The 27,606-nt window shown below is 37.4% G+C and overlaps 1 protein-coding gene and 1 long non-coding RNA gene across 7 annotated transcripts in view; both read left to right on the top strand.

The window, feature by feature from the left end:
* The window catches only part of LOC138849786 (uncharacterized), a 65,086-nt gene extending 38,739 nt beyond the window's left edge, over positions 1-26,347 (top strand). The window contains exon 2 of the long non-coding RNA XR_011388955.1: positions 264-26,347. This is a non-coding gene — a long non-coding RNA (uncharacterized lncRNA). The remainder of the gene's footprint in view (positions 1-263) is intronic.
* Positions 1-27,606, top strand: part of NKAIN2 (sodium/potassium transporting ATPase interacting 2) — a 1,172,348-nt gene that overhangs the window by 225,799 nt on the left and 918,943 nt on the right. The gene's annotated exons all lie outside the window — the stretch shown is intronic.

Here is a 27,606-nt window from a genome sequence, read left to right as displayed (position 1 = left end):
TCCCGGTTGCCCCTCTTCCAGGCCAGCTCTCTGCTATGGCCAGGGAGTGCAGTGGAGGATGGCCCAGGTGCTTGGGCCCTGCACCCCATGGGAGACCAGGAAAAGCACCTGGATCCTGGCTCCTGCCAGGATCAGCGCGGTGAGCCGGCTGCAGCGGCGGCCATTGGAGGGTGAACCAACGGCAAAGGAAGACCTTTCTCTCTCTGTCTCTCTCTCTCACTGTCCACTCTGCCTGTCAAAAAAAAAAAAAAAAAAAAAAAAAGGTTACAATTTTACCCTGCCATTTACCTCTGCATTATTTACTCTTTGGCTTCTAAATACAGGTTTTCTTCCTTGTTTCAGTGATTTTAAGATCATAGATTTTGGCTTTTCATAGATAGAGGCCTCCTTAGAAGACAGAATATGCATACTGTGCTAAGAATAGTGCCAGATACATGGCGAAAACACAGTGTTATCCAAATAAACCAGGGTTTTAATACTATCCAAATTAGATACCAATATATTTTGTAGCTTTTGTTTATTGCTGCTAGGTTTTCTTTATTCATCTGGTACCCTAGCAAATATTGTGTGCTTGGAAAACTTAACATTTGAAAAATGGAGACAGAGGGTTTTGGCTTTGTTTCAGAGCAGTGCTTTCAGAGCTGTGGTATAATGTGGCCATAGGAATTTTCTTTTCCAAATACATCATTTCTTCTGGAAGAAAGCAAAGTCTAATGCTGCCATTATCAGTTTGTGTGTGCGTATTTGTGTGTGTGTGTGAGCACACAGATAGTTAAACTACACATACCCCTGAAAGCTGGCTGGCTGATTAATGGTAGTTAGAAATGGCGTTAGACAAACTATACCTAAGAAAACTGTGACACAGGCTAAGATTTGGAGAAATAAAGTGAATGACAGGGGCGGAGGAAACCACAGGAAGACAGCAGGAGAGAGGAAAGAGAAGGTAAAACACCACAAGGAAAGGCACAAAGCTCTAGAGAGTCTACATCTTTCTTGTGTCTAGAGAGGCCCCCACCTATCCTGATAGAAGAAAAAAAGGCAGCAGTTTACAAGGGACAATGTAAATTGAAGATTGCCAGACTTCACACTGAAGAGTAAAAAAAGTTTAGCACTATACCAAGACGTATAATTTGTTTTTGGGGTTTCTTCTTATTAGTAATTCCACATTCACACTTCTCATTCATACAATATCAATCGTTGTTTTATCATACTTATAAATCCAGCTGTTTTGTTAGATTTTGAGCTAGAAAAGATTTGAAGAATTGACAAAGGGTAGAACTTTTCTTGGATGGCTCAATGTTGTGGTAGAAAAAATAAAAAAAACTATTTAGAGAAGTCCCCAAACCATAAGAATAAATTAATAAATAAAAATAAAAAATAAAAAGAGGATTAATCTAATAATCAAGCTAGGAAAGAAAATATTCCCTTGGGAGTTTTTGATATAACTGAAAGACATAAAGCTTTCAAATTCTAATAAGAAAGAAAAGTCAAAGTAGCAGTTCTTTCATATAATTGATGAAAATGAATCTGTAATACCTAGTCATTCATCTATAGAGAATGTTATATTAGAATGAGAATATACTAACAAAGAAAGAAAATTGAATAGATAGGTTATGAAACATTACAGGATGCACAAAAATGGTTTGGATCTTCTACAGCTACCTGAGGTGCAGGCCATTATTCCTTCCAAATTTAGTGAAACTGTAATTCTTCTAGAAAGGATATCTTACCTTAAAGATGAGAAAAAGTTAAGAAATAAGGTCTCCCTTTGATGGAACTTTGATGTGAGGCCATCAGCAGGCTTTATCAGTTCCTGCTGTGTTTCTTTTTCCTTTGGATTAAAACTAAATATGTTCAAGGAGAACTGACTGAGTCAGTTAAAATAAAAATTAACATGATTCTTTCAGGCATTCTCTTTTAGTGGATTTGATAGAGGCCATGAAGTTTGCAAGGGGGTCTGTAGTATCTGAATATACGAGTGTCATACTTTATGAATAATAGGACACAAAACCCAATATCAATATGTAACCTAATTGAAATCTTGATTTAGGAATTTTCTGCATATGCAGGCAAAAGTTTGGCCATTCAGTTAAAGAATGTGCTTTTCAGAATAATAACGTAGAAAGGCCAGCTAACAAAACAGAAGGTTTATGCAACAGAAATAAAACTTGTCAATGGAGACCCTCAAAAGGAATTTGTAATAGAAGACATTATTTTCTATTTTCTAACTTCTGACAAAGAATTCTAATGGAACTTAGAGAAGACTAAGTTTATTGGCATCTATTATTAACATTTTGCTTTGCTCCACAGAGAGTGTCATGCAGAAGGTAAGAGAAGATAAAGCACTTGTAATGTGTAAGGTAATGAAATATTTTCATGTTTGACCTCTGCAGGTACCCATCATTAAAGAATTAATTTTCTGGACCTGAATCCAGCATATATTTGGTTATTAAAAGGAAAGGAGAAGAAAACTTTAAACCTGGGAATATAGTTATTAACCTGTCTTGCTACCAACCTGTTCGAAGTAGTAGAAAAAACATTCTAATACTCCTTAGCTATTGTTTATATAAGGTTAAACAACTAAAATAAAAAATCCATTAGTAAAAGGAACCGAGTGGTGAATGAACTGGGTTTTGAAGAAATATAATATATTTCAAAGGCAGTAGACATGCCCAGAAAATCCATTTCTCAATGTGTTTTCCCTTTTAATTTTTAACCTGAAAATGAAAGAAAGAAAAGAGAATTTTCTCATTTCCAAGTGGACAAGAAACTGCATAAGTGAATCACACAAAAACCAAAAGAGTGAGAACTTTCTAATGCATTATAACTTAATTATAGATTAAATAAACTGTTCTGTAGGAAGACTCTTTGGAAAAGTGAAGGTCTATATAACCTGTATTAATCCGGTTCTCCAGAGGAAGAGAACTGTCTTAGTCTGTTTGAGTTGCTATAACAATCCCGTAAGTTGGATAAATTATAAACAGCAAACATTCACTTCTTATAGGTCTGAAATCTGAGAAATCCCACATCAGGACACTAGCAGAAGGGATCTCTGGCTAAGGGTCTGCTCCTTCATAAATGACACCTTCTCATTTTGTGTCCTCACATGGTACAGGAATAGAACTTTAGTCTCTGGCCAGTCCTTTGTAAGAACATGAATCCCAGTGATGAGGGGTCCACCCTCAGGACCTCATCACCTTCCAAAGGCCTCACCTCCTAGTATCATTGTCCTGTGAATTATGTTTTAGCATATGAATTGATATGAGGGGATGGCACCAACATTCAGATAATAGCAAAAACTTGTGGGAGAAGTATATATTGAGAAAGAGGTTTATTATAAGATACTGGCTCACGTGATTATGAGGGCTAGTCCATTCAAACTTGATAGGGTAGACCACCAGGATGGTGACCCAGGAAAGCCAGTGTTGCAGTTCTGATCTGAAGACTGTCTGCCAGTGTCCTGGACTTCTGCTGAATGGCTGAGACCCATCCACAGAGTGGAGCACAATCTGCTTTATCCAAGTTCACTGAGTCCAGTGTTAATCTCATCCTACTTACACTCTCCATGTTTGACATTTAAAGTCAACCATCAGCTACCTTTTACTTACAGACAGAGCCAAGAATTAGGATTTACTACCTTGATATGCAACCACATTGAGAGCAAAATGTTCTATGGGAAGAATGAGCCAACAACAACAAAAAATATCAAAGCATATATTCTATAACCCCACCATCGTTTTGGTGTTATTACTGGTACATATCCTTCTCTAAGCAGAAGGTGGCAAGGACAATGGGGATGTTCACTGTCCTTTATCTACTACCCACTTCCTTCTTACTTTCTCCAATTTAGAACAATCTAAATAATGTGTATTTTAGATATTAATTTTCCATTCAGAAACATATTTAATATAACATCAATATTGACTTTAAATAAGTGAACTCAGGTCTCTATTAGTGATTTAAAAAATAGTTCAAATTTACAGAGACTGTACACACACACACACATATACACACAAATGTTATGTTCTAATCAAATGTTATCATTATTGAGAGGAAGGCTATAACTTAGTAGAGATGTGAGATAAATCTCATTTAGGAAAAGAATGCTAAATTACAAGTAGGACTAATTTCCTTACTAATTACCTGTGTGTTATCCAGAGTCCTTTTCTTGTCAATTAATTTAATGAATGCCAGAAAGTCTTATTTCTGTAGTTCTCGTCATGTTTGCACTTCGAACATCCTTGGATAGTTAGAGAAAAAATAATGACGTTTGAGTAAGTGTTTTCCCAAATTCAGATAGACAAAAAGTCATCATTTAAAATTCTCTGTGAAACATTGGTTTCATTTGTGCTCCTTTTATCTTAACTCCGTTGGATGAAAGCATGCAATCATATTTGAATTAATTGGAACAAAGCTTCAAATTTTACAGACTGACAGCATGTTACAGGGAACTTTAAGAAATGTGACTTATGTCTTCCAGAGAAGAAACATACAACACTTGATGAGGATGATGAACAAAGACAAACCTCTGTGCATCAATTAAAAATGTTATAATTGTGATTTTGTTTATGCTTATCCTTTCATTCTGCATCTTTCAGAAAATCTCCTTCCCCTTACTTAAATTTTCCCTGTGTATTTATTAAAACATTAGTTTTGGGATTGATAAGATCTTCAATTGACTTCTTCAATTTCCATTGGACTCTGACGGCTTTCTCACATTATATTAAGAGCAATAAAGTGAGTAGAGAGCTGCTAGATGCCAAAGAATATCTCTCTGAACACTGGTTAGTGTGCACTTATTACTAGAATGTGTGCCACTTTCTCTCTTGAATCATAAGTCTATAAAGGCATGGAAATCGGTGACTTGAAATACTCTACAGTTACCAATTAAACTTTCTACTTCAGACTGGAATATAAATGGAGTATAGCCTGTTAGCAGTTATTAGTACACCAACACGAATTCATATATCAAAATAGTGAATGCTAACCCTAACCACCTGTGATGATACATTGTGTTAAATATGTAACATCCTTTTATCACATTCTCCCAGAAAATGAATGCATTATTGAACAATTTAAAAACAAAAAACGTTGATTTTTTTTTGTTTTTAGTTACTAAAGTTCACAATTATATGCATATATTTGTGCATGGATGAGTGAACACAGATACATATTTTAGACATCCATATGTACATTATTAAGGTTGTTTTCAGCTGATTGGCTTGCTTCTACAGGCAAGAGAATATTGTCAAATAATTCAAGGTTTCAATATTTACCAGGCTAATTAGCTTCATGGCTAAATAGTTATGGACTGATTGCCTTCTTAATCGAATATGGAGTTTATTTTTAAAGTATATCAGAAAGCACCTGTATGCAACTGATTAAGATTTTATCCTACAGGATTTGGGAATCATTGTATTTAATCAAGGGTTTAAATATGGTCTGAACACCACCATTTTCAAAGGACATAAACTCAGATAACACAAATATAATTATCACCTGCAAGAATAAGTCCCAGGCAATCATGTTTGCTACTGTTGCCTTACATCACCACAAGATAAACTTTTCCATATCTTCATATTTGTTTTTTTTTCTCCAAGAGGTATCAGAAATGAACTCTTATTTGAGTTGAGTAACATTAAACTGTCAAAAAGCTTATATAAGTAAAATAAATATCTTTGCTATTGACTCAAAGCCTTAATTGGGAAACAGTAAATTTAAATTTTGTTATGTAGGTACTAGCAATGTCATGACACTTATTATTTAAATAGTCGTGCCTCAATATCAGAAGGCAGGAAGTGTTGGAACATGACTTCCTTTATATGCACAAACATAATGCATTTCTGCTCTATCAGCTTCCAAACAAGAGGAATAGTCTTAGTACTTCTCGGGCTTCATTTGTACTCTGAAAAATTTGAAAATCTTTAGTCCTGTCAGACACTAAATGATGTTGGAGCCCAAATCTTCTATGGATGTAGCAGTTTATGTCACTCAGCATTCTAATCTCTGTAACCATTTGGTTTCTATTCAGAAGGTCAGCACCTGACTAGGATAAAATACAAATATATTTCAAAATTAAATCTTATTGTACAGCATTGCTTTGTTCTTCATCCGTGCTGTGGGTTGAGTTATGGTCTTACTTGCCCCATGCCTTTCAGAAACTTGTTAATTCAAAAGATGCTTTAAAAATGAAGTTTTAGTTCTATATGTCTTTCGAAACCCTATTGACCTCAACTCTGTGTGGATAAGACGATAAAACCTGAACGGAAGAGATAGCTCTTGGTTGTTTGTATGGCATTAGTTTTTTTTTTTTTTCTCTCTATCTTTTCTGTATACTTAAATGTCATCCAATTATCTCCTGCAAATATCTACAGAAATGTTAGTCTGCATTATGACACTAGAATTAGTCAGTGATAGAGCTAATTATTTTGTGAGGATTTGTGTATCCAAAGAAGTCTTAATAAATTGGCAATATATTTGAATTTGATCTTATGTAGATTTTTTTCTAACCTTAGGTTTTCTTTTATAATTGCTGTTTTCGGTGTATTTCACTATACAAGCAGTGTTCTTCTTGCTAATAGTGACATATAGATAGTCTGCTATTCTAGCTACACCTCCAAGAGTAGGCAAATTTCCTCATCATAATCCTGAAATAAATTTCTTTTTTGAAGACTGGAGAGTCTGAATGTGCTAATGAGATATGGAAGGGGCATTTTGTAAAAGTGACAAGTTATTTTAATCAAAAAAGGTCACTCATGTCAGAAAACATTGTTTCCTGAAGTGGCTTGACTCTGCCGGAGTCAGTGAGAATTAAGATTTCAATTATACATTACTAATGGCTAGGACACAGGGTTAACGAAATAGAGGTTTAAAACCTGAGCGTTGCTTGAAACGTCATCTTGATTTACTGGTATCACTGCTAAGTACTCCGTAAATGCCAGCAGTTTATACCATGTCACTAATGCCCAAGAGTAATGCCACATTCGAATTATAAAACAGAAGGCATTCTGTGATTGGGCAAGAAACTAACTCCCAAACAAGACTGGGTTACTAAAATGAATGTCTTATCTTTGAGAACTGAAGATTTAGGGATGATCAAGCAGATCTGTTTAATTAGTTAAATGTTACTTGGTGGACCCTTAGCTTTCTGCAGAAGTCCTGATCCCTTCACTGACTTTCATAATCATAAATTGAGATCCAAGAAGAATGGAATAGAATGAGAGACAGAAAGAAAGGGGTGGGGCAGGTAAGGAGAGAGAGAGAGAGAGATGGATGAGAGATTGAGAGATCCTGGGATATAAGCAGCTGTTCCATGCATTCTATCAGTTATCTTTTAGGTCACTTGTATCTTGGTTCATTCCAGTGGTAGTTGTTGTATGAAGAAAGTACTGTATTTAAGTTGATGCTTTCTTTATCATAGGAGTCTGATAATGTGAAGATACATGGTATAAATTTATTTAGACAGTTTAGTGCTTAAGGAATTGTTCTCCCTAGTAGTAGGCATTATTCCAGACCGGGGTAGCTCTGATCATTTAGAAAACCTCTCTGACCAGGAAAAATGAACTATTTCCAGGGGAACATCTTTGCACTCCACAAGGGTGAATCCTGGCTTAGCATAGGACCGTAGTGAATGTAGAACTTTCTGGCAGCTCCTCTCTGGTTCCAGTCATTCTGTTAGGCTTACTCTCTTCAGGTGAGTGAGGGCAAGAGCGAGCTACTCTGCCGTACAGCCTGAAGAATTTCAGCTCATAATACAGATTTTTCAGGATGTGGCTTCTGCTTTTTCAAATAGCAGGATGAGTAAAGGCATGGAGGGTGAAATGTTCTCCGAATCTGATTTATGATAAGAAGGTTCTGAGTCTTCAAAGAGTAATGAACTAATGGAAGAGGGTTAAGTTCAAAGCACCAATTGCCCAGTACTTGAGAGTCTGAGGAAATGTTAGGGTAAAAAGAAAAATAAACAACCATCATACTAGCTTGAAACATTTTTTTTGGGTTAAGTCTAACAAAGTGTTCAAATATTTTAACCTATACATGCTTTTATATCATGTAAAATATGTGCAGGATGGGGTCAGCATTGTGGTGCAGTGGACTAAACCAGCTCTTATGATGCCAGCCCCCCATAATCCAGTAGTGGTTCCAGTCCTGACTACTCTTGTCCAGCTTCCTGCTAATGTGTCTGGTAATGCAGTGAATGATGGCTCAATATTTGGGGTTGCTCCCTCCCACGTGGGAGATTGGGATGGAAATCCTGGCTCCTGGCTTCCATGTGGCCTCGTTGCAGCTACTGCAGCAATCTGGGGAATGAACTGGCAGATAGAAGATGAATTTTCTATCTTTGCCTTAGTCATTCTGTCTTTCAAATAAATAAATACTTTTGTTATTTTATGCCTGTTACTCTCCACCAAGTATCCTCACATTTGCTGAGCTGTTGTCTGATCTTGGTGCTGGGGATGCAGAGATGCATCAGAGGCCGTCTCTTGTCCACTTTCAGAGGAGCTGACGCCATGGGGACTTTTGCCTGCTAAGTTATGTGCTTGTATTAATATTGCATTTACTACCTTCAGTCTAAAATGAATATTGTAGTTGACTTCACATAATTCTGAAGATGTACAAAGAGAATAGTTTCTTAATTCTGAAAGTGTCAAAGAAGGATTTATGGACCAGGTGACTTTTAGATTGGATATTAAGGAAAGATTTAACTGTGTAGGGTTTAGGCGGGAAGGAACTGGCTTAAGATATTTCAATTTGTGAACATGGCATGAAAAGGTGACCAGGATAAACATTACACTTTACTTGTGTCTCAGTGTGACTTTAGTGTAAATGTGAGTAGAAACAGGATTGGACCAGGGGGTTGCAATATAAAAATAGCAAGAATAGGATTTTAATGGCCCAAAACAAGCTAGAGTGTTTGAGCATTAAGCATAAATAGTAGCATCTGTTACGTATATTTTTAAAGTAGAGTTGACCATTAGTCCAAAAGAAAGAGACTGTATAAGATAATTTTCATAGCAAAATAATGATTTTTAGCAAGATTTGTTTATTTACTTGAACGGCAAAGCAACACAGAGAGCTGGAGATACAGAGTGAAAGATCTTGCATTCTCTGGTTCACTCCCCAAATGGTCCCAACAGGCATATTAGCCAGAAGCTGGATAAGAAGCAGAATAGCTGGGACTTGAACCGTTTTCAGATTTGGGATGTCAGCATACCTAGTGGTAACTTAACTGTGCTACACCATTGTCCCCCAAAATAACCATTTTGAGAAACAAGAGAATGGTGAAAAGTGTCATGAGACAAAACAGAGAACAGGGTCAGTGCTTGTGTTTGGGATGTCTGAATCCCATACTGAAGTACCTGGGTTTAACTCCTGGCGTCATTTTCAGTTCCAGCTTCCTGTGAATGTATACCCTTGGAGGCTTTAGTTGTCTCAAGTGATTGGGGCCCTGCCACCCACATGGGAGAACTGATTTGAGTTCCAGGCCCCTGGCTTTGACCTGGCAACAGAAGGAAGATCCTTTTCTATCTGCCTCATTAAAAAAAAAATATATATATATATATACACATATTATATATAAACAGCCATGCATGGATTTCTATTGTTTTTTGCACTAAAGTAAATTTATATTTTAATTCCATTTTTCACAAACTTTCAAGTAACTTCATATAGTTATTATTATAATTTTTATATATTTTATATTATTATGTACCTCTAATAATTATTAATAATTCTTATAGTAATTATAGTATGTGTGTATATAAATATTAATTGAAGTACCTGGTCCAGGGTTATTAATGTGGAAATCCATAAGAAACAGTGAATTTGTGACCCTTCCGGTTTTCCTCCTCCCTTCCTGCCAATTCTGTCTCTCCTTTCTTTCCTCTACCCCTCCCCTTGCCTTCTTTTACATGCTATTATTCAGTTCCTGCTATGTGCCAGACTGTAGGATTGAGGGAGAAAATGAATAAAAGATAATGGCAGAAGATCTGGCTTGGCAGAGTCATAGTTATAGCTATTAACTCCGATAGGGAACATTTCAGGAAAAGGAACAGTTTGCAGTAAGAAATGAAATGACTTTGAATTTGTACAGATTGATTTGGAAATGCCTATGGGACTTTCTTATTGAGATGTCCAGTAAAGAATTGAAAAAGCTGTCTGACATTACTGCAGCTATGTCTGGAGGGAATGAGCTGCCCGATGAGCAGTGAACTCCCATCACTAGGAGGGGACATGGCTCGATCACATGGCCTGGGGTCAGCCATGCTAGGTGGAACTCTGCTGAGGGATTATTAGTGATTGTAAACCAAACAGCATACGGTGGCCTCCTGACTTTGCAATGTTATGTCTACCGACATTTGTGCAGGAGAGGAGAGAGAAAGAGAGAGTATCTGAGATCCCTGTTTCTTTTTCTTGTTTGTGACCACATCTACTATAATAAGAATTATTATATGAAGATACTTCAAAGTTTGTGGGAAGTGGAACTAAAAAATAATTTACTTGGATGCAAAAAACAGTCTGAAATCCATGTATGGTTGTTTTCATAAAACACACTTTCTGTGAACTTTTTGAAGACCCTCCACATCTGCTAATATTTTCTATATCATCATTCTTAACCTGCAAAATGAATGATAATAGGGTCACTAAGGATTTTCGAATGCTACTTCCCCATCCATTTATTCCTTGTCAAATTATCAAATACATGGCTTTTGCAACATCCTAATTGTTATTTGATACTTCCTATTTCCAACCAACTTAGAGTAAAACAGTGAAGATTTGTTTTCTAGTCACAGGTATTGTCTGGATATTTTCTTATAAATTATATTCTAGAAATTTTGGGTAGTTATTCTTTATGATGTTCTTGTTTGTTTATTGGTTTGTAAATATGCCTCTAGTAAGAACCAGTGAACGCAGTACTTTATCAGAAACTCTACATTCTTCAAAGTGAATACTCAGATTGCATTCCTTACTACTGCTTTTGTTGTAACTCCTATTATTTCTTTAGTTCTTGTTGTTTTTCATAACAGTCATTTTCACTTTTGGACATTGAATGCTTTGCCAGTGGATGATATGGTATGATACATATGACTTCCACATAAGCAGAGTCTTCAAAAAATTATGAGAAATGTGTAATATCAAAGAACTATGAATAAATTTCAATTTTCCAATAAATTAACCTTTAATCTTTCAATTATAATTTTCCATGAACTTTGGGAAGTACCCCTGAATACAAAAATGTAACTTACATCTAGTTCTAAAATGTGAACAGACCTACATTGTATTATCAAAAATAAAATATAGTGGACCTACCTTTTTTATTTTTAATTTCTGCCTGCTCTTCTGAAATGTTTTTTCTCCTATAAGTGAAAATTGATATGAAATCCTGTGTGGTTTTTCATGTATTAGTTTGGGTTAAGCAATATAATTCCTCAGCAAAGCTAACTGGCATTCAGTTATCGTTCATCAGTTTGATAGGTGAGTTAAGATCTAAGTTTCCAACCCAGGGAACTAGCTTGCTTGTTCAATTCTCACAGCTTTGTGAGATAAATCAATTTGGTCATTATTGAATGACTCAAAGCAGCTGCTACATAAATAGAAGACAATCATTAAAATAACTGGTAATAATAGTAAACAGCAGAAATTGAGAGTTAATATTTAATAAATAAATTTTTTAAAAAAAATTAAAATAACATTCTCAGGGCTGGTTTTGTGGCATAGTGGGTAAAGCCGCTGACTGGCTGCTCCACTTCCCATCCAACTCCCTGCTGGAAAAACAGTGGATGATAGCCCAGGTGTTTGGACCCCTGCTACGCACAAGAGAGACCCGGATGAGGCTCCTGACTTCTGCTTGGCCCAACCCGGGCCACTGTGGCCATCTGGGGAGTGAGCCAGTAAATAGAGGATCTCTCTTTCTGTGAATCTCTTCTTTTTCTGTAACTCTGCCTTTCAAATAAGTAAATAAATAAATCTTTAAAACACACACACACACTACAGATAGAAGTATAAATTGGAATATTTTCTGGAGAATAATCTGGCAAAATTTGCCAAAACTACAATTATAAATCCTTTGACTCAATGAGTTTTTCTGATAAAGATTCTAAGCAAATACTGTACAGATGAGCAAGAATGTGTTTCTGAGTGACTTGATTACAGTGTTGAGTTCTCCAGAACTTTAGCAGCAAAGTAGTGCAGAGAGGGCGGGAGCTCTTTGACAGCAGTGCAGACTTCCTGTCAGAATATGAGCAGGGCCTCCTGGTGGAGATGGAAAAATGGAATTCCAAAAGGTTAAGGAATGTGATACTGACCTGGAAAGGCACATGAAAATAAACTCAAAATATGTGGTAAGATCTCATTTGTAAACATGCTTACATACATAGAAAGGCAGGAAAGGGTCACAAATATGAGTATATACCACCCTATCCACAATATCTGCTCCAAAGAGCATTTAGTTTGTCCCAGTTATGCACCAAGCACACACACGAAGATGGATAATGGTAACTTAGGTTTTAATTGAGGTTATAAGGGTTGCATATGGGTGACGGAAGCCCCAAGTTAGTCATCTGGGAAGACATTTCTAAAAAAAAAAAGTATTTTAGCTGAAACCATAAAGAACAGAAGAATTAATGAGGAAAACAAAATTCTAATACACAGTGAATAGCATGTAACAAAGCCTAGAGGCAGAAGACTTAATGTTTTCATGAACTGAAAAAAACAAATCAAAAACAAGATGGAATTTGAATATAAGCAAAGTGCTGATAACTTTGGAGTTGGGATTATATTATATGTAAATTTACCTTCAAGTTTATACATTTATTTTTTGCAAATTAAGATATCCCTATTAATATGCAGATAATAGCCAAAATTATCACAAATTAAAAAGGACATAAGGAAACACTTCAAATAGGCTGCAGAGAAATAATCAGAAAAGACAAAAGATGTTGGGAATAATCAAGTTGATGCCTAAAAACAAAAGGAAAACATTTTATGTTAAGCTAAATTGAAAGAGGAATGCAAACAGTGATTTTAGGAAATGAAGAAACTTTTTTTTAAATAGACTATTTAGAAAAACATTAAATAAAGCAATAGTGCAAATCTTTTAAAATTAGACTCCTATTGTAGAAGGGCCCACAAGCGTATTTGTACCAAAACAGCTGCAAAACATTTAACATACTTTCTTTTCAGCTATTCCTCTTCGGCTTATAGCCCAGGTAGATATTTTGGGGTAAAAACTAAGGCCCTGTAATCTGCCGTTGGTGTTACACCTTTTTTATTTTTTATCACTTCTATGCCAGTTAATATTTCTGCAATCCCTTCTGAAGGTATGCATGTGGTATAGATCAGTGGTACTCAACCCTGGCTCCACATTAGAATGACCTGGAGAGATTTTAAAAATATTTCATGCTCAGGCCCCACTCCAGGCCAATTAAAGCATTGTCCTTGGCACTACGTGATTGCCATGTGTGTCTGAGACTGAAGGCTAATGCTGGCTTGGTGGTGATGTTGTTGGGGTAGACCATATAGAATGTTTTGTGCTTCATGAAGATGGGATTTTTGGAGAAGAGATAGTGTAAGTACATATAGGAGTGTTAGAAGGTGAAGCTATTAACTGTATTAAAGATAACTCAGCAAGACTGTTTTCTCACCTGTGAAATGTAAATGTAACTACCACATGAAGTCTTGGCAGTTAACATGAAGGAATGTGTATATAAACAGGTGGCGTAAGCAGTTGATTCATAGTGCAAAGTCTCAAGAAAGAAGAAATAGAGCATTACAGGATTCGTCTCTTTCAGATATTATTTGTCAAATATACTGTATATTCAGTAATATCTTTACCAAATTATTTTCATTTTAGTGGCTTTTTTTCACAGTATAGAGCCAAAAATAGCATAAATGCTGTAATTTGGACATGGATTCTCCCCCAGATGATTCCTTTTCTAGAAGTTTGTCCCAGTGCCGTGAAGTGGTGGAACCTTTAGGAAGTGGGGCCCAGTGGGAGTAATTATGCCATGGGGCTCCTCCACCATGTGAGAGATGACCACAGGACTTGCAGGTGTGAATTAGTTGGTGTGAGAGTGGATTGCTATAAATTGAATTTGGCAGTCTTTGCTTGCTGTTTCCCTTCCCATCTCACCTTGTGATCACTTCTCGAAGTTGTTCTTTTCCTTTCCTGCTTCTCTGCTATGGTGGAACACAGGCGAGGGGCCCTTGACAATGTGCTGCAGCCATACTCTGGAACCTCAAGAACTGTAAGCTAAATAAACCCCATTTCCTTACAAAGAAATCAATGTAGAATTATCTTGGGTGGGCGAAAGGGTAGTGCCTCTTCAGGCTTTTAGAAGTTATTAGAACTTAACTGATGATCTGCTAATAGAATGCATATATATTGGTTTACTGTGGCTGTACAACAGTTATTGCTGATGTAGTGTCTTAACCATTTAAACTCTCATAACTGCAGGTAAGAATTTTTGACTGATATGGGTGGTTTCAAAGCTAAAATCCAGGCATCTGCAGGAGCACAGGGTCCTCTTCCAAACCTATGTATTTATGGCAGAATTCAATTCCTTGTAATTGTAGCACTGAGTTCCCTTTCTGGTCGTTAGTGAAACTGAGCTCAGCTTTTTTTGTTTTTTAGTTGAGATCCTCTTTGACTTTATTTCTATTTTATTTAAGGTGAACAAATTTCATGTATTTCATACATACAGATTTAAGAGCATAGTGATATTTCCTACCCTACCTTCCCTCTCTTCCACACTCCCAACTCTTCCTCCTCCTCCTCATTGTATCCTTTAACTTTTACAGTGACATGACTTCAGTTTATTTCATAATCACAAACCCACCACTATAGAATTCGACAAGTAGTAAGTAGAAAAACCACTGTCCCTTCAGAGTATAGCTAGGGGCTGTAAATGTGAGCTCAGCTTTTAGAAACAACATGCATTTCTTGCTTGTGGCCTCCTCCAATCTCACGGTGGCAGAAAATGCCCTTCATAATGGATCTCCTCGCTCTCCCACTCCCCCCCTCCTGTTTTTCTTTTCAATACTCTAAAGATAATTATGCTTTCTTAGACCCTGCTGCACCATATAAGCTAATCAAGGGAGTGCTGGCCCTGTGTTCACAGGTGTCTCCCACCAAAGATAGAGATGATTACACAAAGGTGTTGGCCATTGGGGGTCATCTTATAATGTTGCCTACCTCAGTGTATAGGAATCACAAATATACCATGAATATCTTACAGAGAATTAAAACTAGAGATGCAAAGAATATCACTGGCTCATTTTATGAATCATTTTTCATTTGCTATGGTGTATAAAGGTATTGATTGGAAATGAGAAATCAGCCTTGATTTATTTCCTACAGTAAAAAGAGAAAAGCATGGACATCTATCTATAAATTAAACATGTAAACCTTGTTGGCATGTGATTTTAGAGCCCAGGAAAGAATCTATTTTTTCTTCCTTTTTCATTCTTAAAAATTGAAATTTATCATACAATTTAACTCATCATATACTAGAGTATGTGCTAAATATACAAGCCCAAAGTGGACCTTTATAAAATAACTGCATTGCATTCCACAAATAAAAAGTGGCACATATTTATAGCTTTTTTATTGGGGGGTGTGTTTTGCTCCATATTAGCCCAATAGAAGTTTGTTGATACGCTGGGGTACAGTAAGTGTATCTGTTTCCTCCGTAGACAAAGTAAAGCCTCAGTTTCCAGGCTCCTAAATCTGTAAGAATGTTCAATGCTTGTTTCCAGTCTTGGATATTCTTAATAATTTATTGCGACTCTTCAAGACACAGTGGCGTTCATGGTCAGGAAATATTGTTTAGATTTGAGCCAACTTTCTATTTCCCAGAACCCAACAAAGGAAATCAAACTTGTTTTCCAAAAACTAAAAATGGATAGGTATTACTAACAATGGATTGCCCTGTTCAGCTAATAAAGTCTTGCTAAGAACAGAAAACAAATTATGACAGTTTGGAAGATTCCTGCACAGTTTTAATAAAAAGTTAATTGCTATAGATACTTGAATCAAATTGTGTGTGTGTGTGTGTGTGTGTGTGTGTGTCTTCACTTGTCAATGAAAACAGATATTTGGGAGATCATTCATTTCAAGGTATTTAATTCATACTTGTGTTCTCTGTATACTTAATAGTGCAAGCTTGGAAGACAGCACATGTGACTAATATACAATTGCCATTGTGTTATTGTAGTGGATTTCCCACTTGAATATGTTCATTCCTGGAATTCATAAGGACTTTCCACTGACTCGCAGTTTGAGGAAATATATAAATCTTATTTGTAGTATTGACAAATGGAATGGTCTTGATGATAGAGTAAGAAATCCATTTTCAAGTCACATTGTTCACAATTCTGTACTTTAAGCAAAATTACAGGGGGACTTAATTGAGTCTTTAGCCAATCTATGATTTAAAATAATGTTTGAAAGATCACTGATTTGTGGTCTGTAACTAAGAAGGAATTCAAGCATTTGAATGGCATTGCCATAATGGAAGGAGTTTTTTTTTTGTTTTTTTTGTTTGTTTGTTTTTTTTTTTTTTCATATATTTGTTTATGTGAGCAAAGAATTTCTGTAGTTAGTGTCACTCCTCCGCCCGCGGATGAACGACACCGGACGCTGTTGATCCCCCTTCAGTAGGGATTTATTACAGTAAGAAAAAAAAGGAGCGGACCAACCGTGCCGTCTCTATCCCCCCTTGATAGTCCTCTCCCACCAATCCGTGCCCTGCTGGCGTTCCTGCAGTCATCACACCAATCAGGTGTTCTTCATTAAAACAACTCTCTGTCCACCCGCTGAGCGCGCTGTCCTTCTCTGCGCCATGTTGTGGGAGACAGGCCCTGCCTCACACAGTAAGACCAACAGCAAATAAGCAGAACTGATAATGGACCTGTTGCCTTTTAACAGAGTCTGGATGATAGGGAATTTCTTTTAAAAATATATATGTAAGTGTATATCTGTTGCAGAGAAATGCAATTTATAAAAACACAAAGATAAAATGAATTAGGATACAATGCAGTGTGTAAGGAAATAAGAGTACAAGAAGAAATAGGACTTAAAGTAAAATTTCAAGCTTTAAATATGAGCATGTTCATTTTTTTTTTCTGGTATTTATATTACCCGGGATTTGTGAAGTATGTAACAATTTTTTTTCCCAAAATGTCAGCATTTTAGTGTGCTACAACTTAAATTCTTAGCTATTTAAGCATACCATGAAAAAATTAAATATAACCTAAAAATGTTTGAGAGTTAAAGTTAATTTAAGTGGTTGAATTAAAATCAAAGACCGATGCTGTTGTGGAAAAGACCATGCAGGCAATCACTGGCTTTTTTTCAGTGCAGCAATAAGAGGTTTGATAAAGGGTCTCACCTTCCTCTAACTTCCTTTGCCCCTCAGTTATAATCCAAATATTTTACACATTTCATGTGCATGCTGTTGTTGATTCAGAATCTGAACCACTTCTAGGTAGTCAGAATTTCAGAATTCAGGCCAGCGCCGCGGCACAATAGGCTAATCCTCCGCCTGCCGCGCTGGCAGTCTGGATTCCAGTCCTGGTCGGGATGCCGGATTCTGTGCTGGTTGTTGGTTGCTCCTCTTCCAGTCCAGCTCTCTGCTGTGGCCCGGGGAGTGCGGTGGAGGATGGCCCAAGTGCTTGGGCCCTGCACCCGCATGGGAGACCAGGGGAAGCACCTGGCTCCTGGCTTCGCATCAGCGCAGTGTGTCGGCTGCAGCGGCCATTGGAGGGTGAACCAACGGCAAAGGAAGACCTTTCTCTCTGTCTCTCTCTCACTGTCCACTCTGCCTGTCAAAAAAAAAAAAAAAAAAGTTCAGAATCCATGCCTTATTGCTAATATTCAGATCTTCAGGTTATCAGAACATTATACTTGTATGACAGAGGTTCTCACACTGCTCTCAGTTCAGTGTTGCTTAGTGTGTTGAGCTTGTGACTGAAATTTTTACCATGTGGATATTAGCTACACTTTACACAGCTTTTAATGTATCATTAGTAGTGTGTTACAGATGGGTTCAGTGGAATAAGCAGCTGGATTTGAAATAGTAATATAATGGTTTTCTTTTTAAAGATTTATGTACTTTAGAGGTAGGGTTACAGACAGAGGGAGACAGAGAAAGTTCTCCCATATGCTGATTCACTCCTCAAGTAGCCACAATGGTCTGAGATGGGCCAACCCAGAGCCAGGAGCTTCTTCTGGGTCTCCCACATTGGTGCCTGGGCCCAAACACTTGATCCACCTTCTAGTGCTTTGTCAGGCCATAGCAGAGAGCTGGATTGGAAAAGGAGCAGCTGGAACTCAACTGGTGCCCACAGGAGCATGCTTAGCCTACTACGCCACAGTGCCGGCCCCAATAGTGTTTTATTAAATGTAAATGCAGTATCTTCCAAAGTCATAAACTTAAGGTAGTTATAATAGGTATCTGGAATGTTTTTGTGTATATCAATGAACGTTTTAATTATGAAGTCAAAATATAGTACAAATAATAGTATAAACAAGGCACTATTCATTCTCAAATGAAAGATTAATTTGAACCAGTTTATATTTAGACGTGTTCATTCATTTAATGTAGCTTAAAACTCTACAAATAGAGTGTTTAGTGTTTCAGTTGAGATGCTGCATGGGATACCCAAACCCCATAGAGTTCCTAGGTTCAACTTCAACTTCAGCTTCTGGTGCCAGCTTCCTGTTGATGGACACCCTGAGAGACGGCAGATGACACCTCAGATAATTTGGTCCCTGCCACTAGCATGGAAGACCAGACTGAGTTCCTGGCTGCAAGCTTTGACCTGGTCTAACCCCAGTTGCTGCAGGGATTTGGGAAGTGAAACAGTGGATGGATGATTTCTATTTTGCCACCTTTCAGAAAAATAAAAATTTAAGAAAACTTCTAGAAATGTAATTTAACTTAATGAGCACATAAATATTTGATTCTTGTGTTCTACACTTCAGAACCGCTCTTCCCAACTGAAGTCAATGGCATAGACATGGAATTTTTGTCATGGGTAGGAATGAGTTGGAGTAGGAAATGTGTATACTGCAAAAAAGTAGAATTCAGGTTCTCCAGTAATAAGTAGTGTCCAGTAAAGAGTTGGGAATGTTGGAATGATCATAGGAGGGACACTTAGAGAAGACTTGGAGCATGTTAGGATTCCAGAATAACAGGAAGAGACTGTGCCAAGTACTACTTAGCAACTAAGTAAAATCTGGAATAAAAAATGTCGACTTGGATTTTTTAAAGTTATTCCCAAAGACAGGAGAAAAAACACTTCATTTTATATAGGTTGGATAGATTTTTTTAAAGTATGGGGGTGGGTGATCTTTTGCCATCAATTTTTCCTTTTATGTAACATTTCCAGTAAGAAAGCAACAGGGGAAAAAAAGTTTAGTCTCTGGTATAAGCAGCATCTTTCTGGGCAGGGGGTGGTGAAGTGGTGCTGGAGGGGGACTTATGGAAGGGAGTAAGGTCTTCCCCATGACTTCTCTTCCCTGTCCTTGGCTCTCTTTTCTCTCAGAGGGGGCATGGGAAAGAGGGAAGGAGGCAGGGATGAGGGGGAGAATTCATCACATGAGAAGGAGAGAGAAGAAAACATACCTTCTGTAGGCATAAAAATGACACATTTTATAACTCAAGGAAAAAGAAACACATGAGTAAATATGTAGGCAATATTGTGCGGCTGGAAGCTTATTTTTAAATTAAATATGATGGAAATTCTTAAAATTGGGGTTTTGAATCCAAGGTATCAAAAGTTAGAGAATCTTGAAAATAAATGTGCAGACTGGGAGAGAGAATGCTTTGGGGAATATTGCAGGGTGATTGAGTTCTCTTGGAGAAAGCAAGCTAACCTGCTGGCACATACTAATATCAAGTCCAATCAAAACAGATATTAATGGAATGATTTTGAAAGGATGAGTTATTAACCTGTGAAAGAATATATAATGGAAAACATACTGACTGCTTCTCTGAAGAGAAATCACTTAAAGCTGGTTGACTACAAAGTATTTAGTGGCTGGCACAGCAGAGACCAAAAGGACCAAAGCTATCATGATCTAGCTATAAGTCATTTTTTGGCCATTTAAATTACTTTTATTAATAGGAATTAAATAGATTTACTTTCAGACACATTCTCTGTTCCTTGTCTCAATATTGCTCCTTTGTGTTACCTAATAAAGGCCTCTTTCTTTGATTTCTAAAATAAGCCATATAGCAAAACTGAGCTCATAGTCATTCAAACAGGGTTGGAGGCACATGTCTACCACTCATAAACTCTGAGAACCGGGACAAATTGCATAAAATCTTAAAGCCTTTCTTTCTCTATTTTGTAAAACAAAGAAAATAATGCACCTGTCTCATAAGTGTTGTGAGGATTAAATAGGATAAATTATATAAAAAAACTTTGCATACTCTGTGGCATATAAAAACCCACTGAATAGCTCTATCATGTTACTTCTATTAACTTTCTTAATAGAATTTCTAAGGCACAAGGGTATTCACTTCTCTTTCTGTGTCTTTTTCTGTCATTATCACATTTTGCTAATTAATTCATTTTATTAATGCTATAGCTGGGATATAGAAAATTTATTTTGATACTTATAAGTATAAAAATGGTGTCACTTGTTCAGTGTTCTGCAAGGCATTAAATGAAGATCAACGTATGTCTATAGATAGTTGTGAATATACTTTGTAAGATGTAGCAAACCTTTTGTTCTTTAATGTGTTGGAAAGTATCCTTTGATACCTCTTGATATGTGTGGGCATTAAACATGCAATGTGTCTTTGTTTGGAATCCCATTTACTTAGTGTCTTTGAAATAAAATATTTAAATGTTGACTTTTGTTGTGGACAACATCAATATCACAGCTTAAATGAGACACGCGGTTGGTTATTTTGACAACCAGTGTTTCTAGGAAGATTCCAATGTTCGTTCTCCACAGAGTTACATTGCTTATAAACTTTATTGATGGTTCATATAAACTTTTATGTTCCAATATTTTTTCAAAGGATATCCTTTATGTCCGTGTGCCTACCCTCAGTTATACTGGTAACTGTCTATTTTGTGTTAAGAATGACATTGAAGTAGTTTTCTGAGTTATGAAAGGATTTCATTCCTTTTCAAATAGGACTGTACTGCAGCTAAAATGTATTATGGCAGTACAGTAAGCTAATTATATAGTAAAAAACATAATTTGGGTGACTTATCTATGAAATTATAGTGGGTGATAAAACTCACTTTGTCCTGGCCAAATGGATATTTACAGTCTAAAGCTGAATTGTTCACAGTCATCACTGCTGATTCCCCAGAGAGTATTCAGATTGTTGGTTTTCTACAGAGGCAAGAGTATGCTTGTCCTTGGGCAATAATGAATCTGAATTTGTTTGTTGTGCCCATAAGGCTCCCTGAAATAAATCTCAGTTTTGAGAAGACAAAGGAAGATTTTTTTTCCAGATTCTGAGATAGCATCCACCAACCTGGTGAGTATACCTCTGGGGATCCTGAAGAGTGTATAGAAAGGCTGGTTTGTTTTTATTTATTTTCAAAATCAATTTGGTTCTAAACTCTGCAAATATTTGCTTTTGGGTGGAAGGAAAGAATTCTTTTCCCCTATCAATTCTGCCTGGAGGAGGAAACTTTCCCTGGATCTTTGCAGCCAAAAGGAGAGTAGAATTAGAATGTCTGATCTAGACACAATTTACCTCTTTATTGTAGGTTAAGTGTAGCTGCTCTGCAAGCAAATAGTGAGGCTCCGAGCATTTCCTCTAGGGCCAGGAGGGAGACATTGCTACACTTATACCAGGGAGGAAAACATAATCCAGTAACAGCAACTGTTATCACCTCGCACTCTTCTCCAATAGACCTCCCCCCAGTAAGCTCCAGGTGTCTCCTACATTATATCATGTGCTGCTTAAATTTAAAACCCTAGTTTACTTTTTAAAAATCATTAGCTCTTGATTTACTGTGAAACATGATTCACTCCCATATGTTACAGATCACACCTTTTACAAACCTGTATGTGCCTGTGTTGTTAATGTACAGCCAGTGAACCACATTAGTCCCTTTTGGAATCATGACAAGTTCCCAAGAACCTTTATGATTGGCCCTGAAGTTGTATTATGGCACACTCACATTTGTGTGAGCTAAGTTCAGCCAACTTTTTGAAGTGAACACCAAATATAGAAGCAGGTGTTTGGGCCGCAGTTGTGCTTGTTAGGATGTCAATGTTTCATATCAGAGTATCTGGATTTGTGTCCTAACTCTAACACCTGACTGTAGCTTACATGCTAGTAACTCAGGGAGGCAACAAGTAAGGGCTCAAGTAGCTAAATGCCTGTCACCCACATGGGAGATGTAGGCTGAGTTCCTTCCCTTGGCTTTGCCAACAAATGATCAACTTTGTAAAACCTGGTCAAATTTAGATGGTTAAGCAGGATACACAGCAGACTCATAGAATGGCAGATGTCCTAAATAGCACTCTGGCCTCAGAATCAGCCCTTAAGGCATTCGGATATGGCTGAAGAGCCCATGAGAGTATTTTAGGCATGGAAAGCCAAGACACTCTGAAAAAAAGAAGACCTAAATGAAGGATCTCTGTGAGTGAGATCCCAGTGGAAAGAACGGGCCATCAAAGAAGGAGGTACCTTTCTCTGAAGGGAGGAGAGAACTTCCACTTTGACTATGACCCTGTCCGAATAAGATCAAAGTCGGCGAACCCAAAAGGTTTCCATAGCCTTGGCAACTCATGACTAGAGCCTAGGGAGATTACTGATGCCATAAACAAGAGTGTCAAATTGTTAAGTCAACAACAGGAGTCACTGCATACTTACTTCTCATGTGGGATCTGTCCTTAGTGTGTTGTCCAATGTGAAGTAATGCTATAACTAGTACTGAAACAGTGTTTTTACACTTTGTGTTTCTGTGTGGGTGCAAACTGATGAAATCTTTACTTAGTATATACTGAATTGATCTTCTGTATATAAAGATAATTGAAAATGAATCTTGATGTTAATGGAATGGGAGAGGGAGCAGGAGATGGGAGGGGTGCGAGTGGGAGGGAAATTATTCGGGGGGGGGGAGCCAATGTGATCCATAAACTGTACTTTGGAAACTTATATTTACTAAATAAAAAAAATTTAGATGGTTAACTGTCCAAAGAAAAGGCACAGATGGGTGATGAAATTGAATTCAAAAGCTTTAGATAACATGCCAGAAAGAGCAAAGACACCAAAGATAAAGCAGAACTATGTGGGTGACAGAAGGTCACATGGCTGTTCCCAGCAGAGTATGTGGAAGTGAGAACAGAACCTGACCAATAACAGAATCCCCCTTCTATGTGAAGATAGACAGCAGTTATTAACTGTGTACCTAAAGTGCATCTGGAGGGATAAGTAGTTTATGTGAGGCACCAAACCAGGTAATGTGGAGTTGCTAAAAAAAAAAAAAAAAGAAAAAAAGTTCCTTTCATCCCCTTAAACCAACCCCCTAATAGAAAACATTTTTAAAGATGATACAGGTTAAGGGCCGACACTGTGGCTCAGCTGCTGCCTGTGACACTGGCATCCCATATTGGTGCCAGTTCATGTTCTAGCCACCCAATTCTGATACAGTTCCCTGCACATGGCTCGGGAAAGCAGTGAAACTGGCTCAAGTGACTGGGCCCCTGCCCCTGCTACCTGAGAGGAAGAACTAAATAAAGTCTCTGGCTTTGGCCTGGCTCAGCCCTATTTTGGCCACCTGGGGGAATGAACCAGTGAATGGAATAGCTCTGTCTCTTCCTCTCCTTATGTGACTCTTCCAAATAAATGAAAGTAAAAATTAACAAAGCTGATGCAAGTTAAATGTAAAAATGAAGGATTGGCGATATGAATTGGCCCTTTTGTGATATTATCAGCTTTTTCAGATAAACAGCCACACTGATGTTTTTTGCCATAAAGTAAAGGCATTAAACCATTGTTAACTGTTCTGAAAATTTATGGACATTTTTAATTTATATCTCTTTTGAAGATTTTTTTAAAAAGCTTTGTTTTAATAGTTACTAAATACTACACTGGTTAAATATAAAAGGTAAATTGAAAAGCCTAATATATAGCCATTAGGATTTTTCTATTTCTCGAATGAGTTTGAAGGTAGTGAGTACCTTTTTTTTTTTTTTTTTTTTTTTTTTGACAGGCAGAGTTAGACAGAGAAAGGTCATCCTTCCATTGGTTCACCCCACAAATGGCCATTGCGGCTGGTGCGCTGCACTGATTGGAGCCAGGAGCCAGGTGCTTCCTCCTGGTCTCCCATGCGGGTGCAGGGCCCAAGCACTTGGGCCATCCTCCACTGCATTCCTGGGTCACAGCAAGAGCTGGATTGGAAGAGGAGCAACTGGGATAGAATCCGGCGCCCCGACCGGGACTAGAACCCGGGGTGCTGGTGCTGCAGTTTGAGGATTAGGCAAGTGAGCCGTGGTGCCGGCCTATGTAATAAATTCTTAAAGACGACCTTTACCATATTTCAGTGGTAAGCACTTTTGCCTCATTTCTATTTGGGACATCTGAAAATGCTTCTCTCATGTTGACATTATGAGTTATATGAGAGGTCTTCAGTTTGTGGCAAATGTATAATAAGGAAAACCTATTCATGGATTTGAAGAAAAAAAAAAACACTGAAATATATCATTTCGTTTTTCCATGAACTTTTTTAATTTTCCACTCTGAGTGTTTCAAGTCTAAATTTCTGGATTGTTGAAATTAGCATATGAAAGAAACATTTCTTAAAATGTACATCTTTTTAGGTCTTTGAAGCTCTCTTCTGGAAAGAAGGGAATTTATATGCTAATAGACCCTCTGTATACTTTGTTTCAACATTTGACCCTTTGACAGTTTTTTTCAATTAAAATGGTAAAATACTACTAACATTTTTTTTTCTGACTAGAAACAGAACATTTTAGTTTTGAATACCTTGTGATGCTACCTTATGAAAGAGTTGTTTGGAACTAAAGACTTATATATTATATGTCTGGGGTTATGACCCAGGACAAGCAGATCCAGATCCTGACAGGTCAGAGAACAACTTGGAGCTAGCTGGTCGTGGGTTTATGTCTCCTTTACTCACAGTGAAAGTGAGAAGTGTGCAAGGAACAGCCACTTGCCACTGATAGCAGTGGGGTCAGAGGAGATATCCACCTTTGTGTCCATGGTGGCAGTTGGACACACACACACCCCTACATACATGCACATATAGCCCCATGTACAAACAGCCACATTCACCAATAACTGCAAAGAACCACACATCCACAAATCCACACACTGACAAACAGCAGCATCCAGCCATGCCCCCTTCACCCTCAGTGGCTTCTATGGGTTTACAGTGTCCTGAAGCCAAACCATTACATAATAGGGCTGTGGGCAACTAGCCAAGCAAGTTGACCTGTTGCTAACAATCATACTGGTTACCATAGAGACTGAGATTTGGGGGCACAGAGATAAGGGGGTAAGGCCAAAGGCATGGGAACTTGATATCGTCACCTTCCCAAGTTCATCTCTATAACATATTGTTCCAAATTATAGATTCTGTTCTTAAAAATACTTATTTGACATATTTGAACTGTGTATATTTGATGTTCAGAACTTGTAGCACACAGCAACTATTTTGCTAACCATTTCATAAATCTCAAAGTGGTTGATCAGAAGATAAAGGTATTAAAACATTTGAATACATTATTTTTAGTTTCATGGATAACATTGTCTTTCAAGCATTTTTTTTTCATGCAGCATTCTTATGACTGTTGTCTACAAACATGATCAAAGGGAGCTATCCTATAAAACATGTTTCATCTATTTCATTGTTACCCATTTATGGCTGCAACATGTGGTACAAATCTAGTAACATCAGGTCTACTTTTTGTGTAACAATCCAGTGGCCTCCAGGTGATAGGCATCGCCAACTGTCATGACCTGATGCCAATTCATAAAGGTCCTCTCCAACAGCAGCAATTAGCAAATCACTGATGCAGTAAGCAACTTAGGTGAAACAAGAAAGGATTTTGCAATGTGGATTTTCTGAAGTTTTATTTTCTGTGAATCGGGGTGTGTCACTAACTAGGTTCCATTTTTGCTTTGTTGAAAAGATGTTTGCTTCTTTGACATTTCTGCTGTTTTCAAATAAAATGGTGAAAACAGCTTTGTCCATATCATCCCTTAATCTTGGTTTCTATAACACCCTGGTGGAATTTTTGGTGGGGGGAGGTGAGTGAGGTAGTCAAGAATGTTTTATGTTAATTAAAATGGTAGATTTCCTTCCATAGACAACTCACATTTGGTTCTTTGATATAACAAAAGACAGGCAAGGGCAGCAACAACCTACTAAAAATAAAATTCAGAAGATGCATTGGGATGAACAGATATCCCTTGGCATGCATTGGCATGAATAGTGAATTTCTCAATTATGTAGTCTCATTTTACTTAGACCTCCAGGGGTAGCATAGGTAACAATATGTCATTCTCTTAAAACTATAGATTCTTACTGAGAATCTTCATGTATTCTACTAAGTAATGAAAAATAGAACACAAGCAATGCCACATTAAACAATGGAAATTATGTCCTTTCTTGTGGTGGATAAACTTGGCTCTTACAAATTGGTTCTCGAAGCAACTATAACTGGAGGAAGCTATGTTATGTTGTATGCTTTAAAATGGAAACCTAAAAATCATTAATCTCTGTACAGCTTCAAAAGTCTGAGCTAATCTAAACTCTGAAATCAAGACATGTATCAGTATCCAATAAGGTAAGAAAAAGTCAGTAAGGTATCAGGGGAGGTTCCAAGACCTATGGATAAGATTCCTATGTCCAGGAGCAATTCTTTAAGACTCATTTATTTATTGGGAAGACGGAGCTACAGAGAGGGGGAGAGAGAAGGAGAGGGAGAAGGGGGTCTTCCATCCACGAGTTCACTCCCCAGATGGCTGCAACGGCTGGAGCCAGGAGCTTTTTCTGGGTTCAGGGGTCAAAGGACTTGGGCCATCTTCTACTGCTTTCCCAGGCCATAGCAGAGAGCTGGATTGGAAGTGGAGCAGCCGGGACGCGAACTGGCACCCATATGGCTTACCGGCACTGCAGGCAGTGGCTTTACCTGCTATACCACAGTGCCGGCCCCATAGGGCCAATTCTTGTTAGTGTTGACATGACATATATTGGAAGGTCCAAATAATTTAGAGAGAAATGGTCAAATCAGACAGCTTTTGTTTTGAGGAACCTATATTTGAACTTGTAAAACATGTAAAAAAAATCAATATGAAAAGCAGTTTAAAATTGTGCCTATGAAATTGGCAACAAGGCAATTTGTAAAGTATTCATTATACCTGGACTAAATTCTAGATCATTTGGACAAGTAGTATTGTTAGATTATTTGTTTGACTTGACCAGTTTGCTTCCTGGATGCCTTGGTAATACCAGAGGTGAGTATATTTTGTTGGGAATCAGATTGAGTGTTATAATATCAAAAAGATGAAAGCTTTAAAATCATTTTTTGTTAGTAGCTTATACTTCTGAAGATTTAATGCTGCCTATTTTTGTACACTATTTTCAGTATTTGTGATT

The sequence above is a fragment of the Oryctolagus cuniculus genome, chromosome 5 (genome assembly GCF_964237555.1).
Source record: "Oryctolagus cuniculus chromosome 5, mOryCun1.1, whole genome shotgun sequence".
Lineage (NCBI taxonomy): Eukaryota > Metazoa > Chordata > Mammalia > Lagomorpha > Leporidae > Oryctolagus > Oryctolagus cuniculus.
Note: the sequence above shows the minus strand (reverse complement) of the source record. Positions and strands in the feature narration are given on the sequence as shown.